Source organism: Babylonia areolata, chromosome 9 (genome assembly GCF_041734735.1).
Source record: "Babylonia areolata isolate BAREFJ2019XMU chromosome 9, ASM4173473v1, whole genome shotgun sequence".
Taxonomy (NCBI): domain Eukaryota; kingdom Metazoa; phylum Mollusca; class Gastropoda; order Neogastropoda; family Buccinidae; genus Babylonia; species Babylonia areolata.
The window spans coordinates 44,981,601-44,987,600 of NC_134884.1; positions in this window are offsets into that span (position 1 = coordinate 44,981,601).

Below are 6,000 nucleotides of genomic sequence, written 5' to 3' on the forward strand. Positions count from 1 at the left end.
CCACCTGGTCTCACTGAAGTGGCACTCTACTGTCGCCAAGCAAAGCTGAGGTTACCTCTGAAGCCCCTTGTCGAAGAATACAAGGTAGGAAGGCAAGACTTGTCAGCATGCTCGAAGACTCAGGTGACAGTATTGTGAGATCCAACCAACCCAAGCTGAAGACTGGCAGAAAATGGAAAGTCAGGGAGGCAGTCAGTGCAGCGAAAGAAAGCCTTAAGAAGAAGGAAATAATAGGACACACCCAAACCAACAGACAGGGCCTGGGATCGACAAAGATGGAATGGTGGTCCAAGGCAAGGGGGAAAGCAAAACGAGACATGATCATACAGGAGATCAAGAAGGAAGAGGATGATAAAAGAGTCCAGAAGGCAGTCCACTGAGCAAGGCCGGCAGGGGCAGTGGACAACATGAGAAAATGCTCTCCAAAGGAGCCTCAGCTGGAGCGATTTGTGGAACATGGCCCCTCTGAGGATCAGCTTCATCCTAAGATCTGTGTACGACCTCCTTCCCTCGATTACAAACTTGGTGAAATGGGGGAAAGCAGATGACCCTGCATGCCCACTCTACCATGGCAAACAAACAGTGGAACATGTCCTCAGCTCATGCAAAGCGGCGTTGAGCCAAGGACGGTACACATGAAGGCACAACCAAGTGCTAAAAGAAATTGCACACCTTGGTGAGCACTGTCCAAGGAGCACCCACACCACCAGAAGTTCCAGTAGAAAAAAGGCGGCAATACAATGGCATCCAGGAGTCATAACCTGGGTGTGGCCCGGCCCCCGTAGAGTGTAAGGAGTTAAGGGCCGAAACACTTGACTGAGGGGGGCTTCTTCTCTGAAGACCTTGTACTGTCCAGCTGTCCCTGGAGTTTCTTATCACTGCGTGCAACAGTGACTGTTCAGGGCATACTCTGTCTCTCTCTTAGGCACACTAACGCTGTTGAGCCTTTCGTTACCATTCCCCATGTATATTATCATAATTATGCTCTGTATTGTCATTATCATTCAAACAGAAGCAAGACACTACTGGCATCGGATCATGAATATCATCATTATTCCATGCACCGTGTTCCCTTCCGTTCTGAATACTTATGATATATTCCCTTCCTTTTCCACGTATGGCTTTTCATCTCTCATTGAAAAACATGTCAGAGATTCTCTCTCTGTCTCTCTGTCTCTCTCTCTCTGTCTGTCTCTCTCTGTCTGTCTCTCTCTCATGAGTGACCTGTTACCGACAACTGATTCACAGTTTTCTGCAAGGGAAAAGCTACACTTGCAGCGTGACGGTTGTGGAGGACAAAACTTAATTCAACCAAATACGTTTAGATTTGATTTGCTCATGTGGTCAAGACAGGACTTTTCTGTACATTAGTTGACCATCTACTGATATGAACCACTGAAGAGACTGCTAACCGTTATTTAGTGAAGGTTGTGGTATTTGCTATACTTGTTTAAATTGTGATGTTGGTTTATTGCGTTATGTTATTTTCTTTATTTTCTTCAAGCATTTCCTTCAGTTTGTGGCTTAGGCTTGATCTGAATAAAGATAGTTATCGTTATCTCTCTCTCTCTCTCCCATTGTGTGTCTGTATCTCGCTCTGTGTCAGTCCGTATATCATTCTATCACCAATATGAAGTTAAACTCATACATGCCACAACTTACTTTTCCATTGCGTGTTTTTGAGTGTGTTATGCATTCTGTAATTGTTGTGTGTGAAAGTGTATCGTGTGTGTGTGTGTGTGTGTGTGTGTGTGTGTGTAGGGGAGGGGCCAAGGGGGACGGGGGGGGGGGGGGGGGGGGGGGGGGGGGGGGGATTGAGAGGGGTTGAGGGTGTATTCCATTTACAAGCTTTTGGTGTCATTTTGTATTATCATACAGAGTATATCCTATATGGAGCAGGGATTGGATGAATAAATTGCTTATTTATTACCCTCGAAAATAAAGAATCATTAAACACACACACACACACACACACACACACACACACACACACACACACACACACACACACACACACACACACAATCATAGTGAGTTTTATATAAAATTATTAGGCTATTATCATATAAGTAACTTGTGAGGTCTTCTGTGCAGGCAGATTATTTCTCTCCGTCAAGGTATGGTCTTGTTAGCGCATCTGCTCATGTTGTATGCCATGGTAGCAGCTTCAGTATATTCCACATGAGATAGTGATACGACTGTAGCTTATGAAGGAGTATTACTATATCATACGGAACTCGTTCACTTTCCTGACGGGCGCCATAGCCGAGTGGTTAAAGCGTTGGGCTTTCGATCTGAGGGTCCCGGGTTCGAATCACGGTGACGGCGCCTGGTGGGTAAAGGGTGGAGATTTTTACGATCTCCCAGGTCAACATATGTGCAGACCTGCTAGTGCCTGGAGGTGCTCATACGAATAGTACATTCAAAAGGCAAGTGATTATGTTGACAGTGGGTTCCAACGAAAAGTGCTCACACTGTCAGTGCATTCAAAATGCAAATGCTGACATGAAAAGACGTGTTGATACGGGCTGCGCATTCAAAAGACAAGTGCTGACAAGGACAATGCATTCAAAAGACAAATGCTGACAAGGACAAGGGAAAATGCTGACACGGACACCATGTTCAAAAGACTGTGATTGCACAGTGCATTCAAAAGTGTTGATACGGATACTGCGTTCAAAACAGAGTACTGACACAGACAGTGCGTGTTTCAGTATCATACATTACACAGGACTAATCTGGCAATACACTGCACTCAGAATTGTAATTGAACAGCGCATTAACGTGGCAAAAAGCAACTTCCTGCTAATGGTGTGACAAGCATATCATGTGATTAGATTGACAGAAGACATTATTTAATTGTGCAGAGAGCATCACTCAACATATAGATTTTTGTTTAATTTCTATAAGATGGTCTGCATTAGAATGAACCAGATCCGTCATAGCTCCAAACTCCAGTGACATGACAAAGCCAAGGCTGTGTATGTGCCTGTCGGCTTTTAAGTGTGTTTTCAAGTGTACGCTTCCTGTGTTAAATCCGCGTGGGTCAATATATAGTTATGTGTAACATAATGAAGACGACAGCCTATTGGTGTCTGTTGACAGACACGTCTGTGGTTTTTATTTGCTGCTGACTCCGAAAAATACCCTGCAGTTTCTTGAAGTAGGCCTGTCTCCTTTTCTCCCGGATCACGTTCAGTGTGTAGAGGAAGGGGTTGAGGGCAGAGTTGAGGGGCAGCACGAAGATGGCCAGACCCACACTTACCTCTCCAGGAATGGCCATGTTCTGGGAGGCCAATAGGCCCAGAAAACCAATGGGGAACCAGCACAGAAAGTCTGACATGGCCACGGTGATGAGACGTCTGGCGATGGTCAGTTCCTTGGACGAGGATTTCGAGGAGTCTGCCATGGATATGCTGTTCCTTCTGATGGCGTGGTAAATGAAGGCCTGACCCACAGCAATCAGGAGGAACAAAATGAAGTTGAGGACGACCATGACACAGAAAGAATAAGCCTGGCCCTTGAAGTACTGACGTGTGACAGGCAGAGGAAGACAGATGCTGCTTTGCTTGTAGAACTCCCAGTGGGACGTCAGTGGTAAGAGTGGCAGAAGAGCCAGCACCATTCCCATCAGCCAGGACAAGAGGCATGCTGTTTGTGCAGAATTCCTTCTGAAGTGACACCGACTGAAAGGAAAGCGTAAAACCAGAAAACGATCCACAGTGATCAGACAAATGATGAAGGTGGACACTTCACAAGAAACGAGAGAAAGGAACCCTGATGCTTTGCACACAATACTGTTTCTCCAAGTCACGTCCTCCCAGAGATAGGAACCTTGGTATCGTTTGTCTGCAACACCAATGGCTGTCAAATACAAACCCATCAAGAAATCTGATGCACAAAGATGTGTCACAAAAACACTAAAACCTTGCTTACATTCTGCTTTGTTGAAGACCATGCGGTACATGAAACTGCCAGCGTTACCAGTGAGTCCCATCACAGCAAAGACGTAGAGAAATAGTCGGAAGAAATCTGAACGCAGTAAGGTGTCACAGGAAGAGACCTCATTGTACGGGGCATGGCAATCCTGCTTGGGGGAAACCTGCAGGCAGAACAGCTGGACAGCACAGCTTGTAGTTGTCAGCAAACACTAAGCGCAGCTTCTCTAGATTCTCCATGAGGCCTCTTGAAAACTCTGTCATGGAACAGCCACGTACATCTAACACCTGAAGCTGGGGTAATGGCTGGAAACCCTTGTCACTGACCTGCTCCACACCACTTCCTGACAAATTGAGGAAGGAAAGCTTGCTGAACATTGTCAAGTTAGAAGTGTCTAAATACAGTAAATGAATGTTGGACAAGTCCAGAATGTGTAGATTAAAGGAGACAGCAGAGATACTGCGAAAAATGAGTGAAAGGGGATTGCCAGAGAGGGACAAACTCTTCAGATGTGGTGCAGCTACCAGGTGGTGGCTATGAAATATGAGAATCAGATTATCACTAAGATCTAAGTGCTGTAAGTTTGGAAATGATACAGAATATAAACTGGTTACATTGCATTGGGCTAAACTTAGATAGATAAGCATTGTGTTGTTCTTTAACTGGGAAAGTGTCATGAAAGTGCCTCGGGCATCAAGGTACCTCAAGTCTGGAGCATCGCTCACATTAAACAGAGTGGTGCACATGAAAGCAAGACCATAGCACGTGCAGTTGTTAGGACAGTAGAGGTCACATGTCAACTCATCATCGTGTTGTGGACACTGGTACAGATGATCACACAGATGGCTAGGATGTACGCAGATCGGAGATGAACGGCATCTGTAAAACCCGGAACATGTATAATTAAAACAGTTCATTTCATCCTCATGCCAGGGACAGTCATAGACGTTGTTGCAACGTAGATAGATTGGCAGACAGTAGTAGTTGTCCATGGCACATTGGAAATGGGTTTCTGGACATGAGATGGAACCATCTGGCAATCTGGCAGGAGAGACGTTGTTCACTTGTAACTGGCCATGCTGGTCCATGTCTATTATGCGTGGAGGAGGCTTGGACCTCCGACTTGTTTTAGGATTTTTGTAACATTTGTCCTCATCTGATTTGTCCAAACAGTGGATCGGTCCGTCACAGACTTTTTCCGCAGAAACACACTGAGAAAAAACACACACCACGTTTTCAAATTACCATACCTGAACTCCTGTGGAAAGAGGTCATTTTCCGTCTTCGGTCCAACAACTTGGAATTCTCTGCCTATTGCTCTCAGACAAACAACTCATCTATCTATTAAAGCAAATCTTGAAAATTATATGTTTAAAAATACTTGTCATAACTCAAATAGTGCTGTTGCCCAGTCTCAAGGCAATGTGAGTGTGTGTGATGTGTGAGTAGAGAATGGGGGTGGGTAGATGGATGGTAGTGGTGTGGTTCGAAAGGGAGAATGATTTTTACCCCTTTTACCTTTTCTATCCAAAACTTTATTTCACAATTTTTGCAAAATCTATGGCATGCAAATTACAGTTGTGCTCCTTTCTACATGTATGTATTTTAAGTGAAAATTGCTATTATGTCAGCCGTTTAATCATGTGTGTACGTGTGTGTTTGTGTGTGTGTTGGAGTGTAACGGTTGTAGTATTGAGAGTATGTTACTTTGTGGGTTTGTGCATTGTGTTTTCATAATATTAATGATTCTGTTTTATGTTTCTACTACGTTTTATGTGCTTTCTTGTTTTACTTAAGGTACTGAATTGTAAAACACTTTGAGCTTGCTCATGCTTGAATTATAGCGCTACAAAAAAATAAAATATTATTATTGTCATTATTATACATGCGAAACTTCAGTCAGAAACAAAACAACAAACAAAAATTACACCTAGTTAGGGCTATTGCTTTTAACTAATTTAATGACTGAGATAAAATGATTGATAGAAAAACTTAAAATATTACAAAGAGGATGCTGTCTGTGATGACTTGATTTTTTAATCAGAGAGAGAGAGAGTGGTA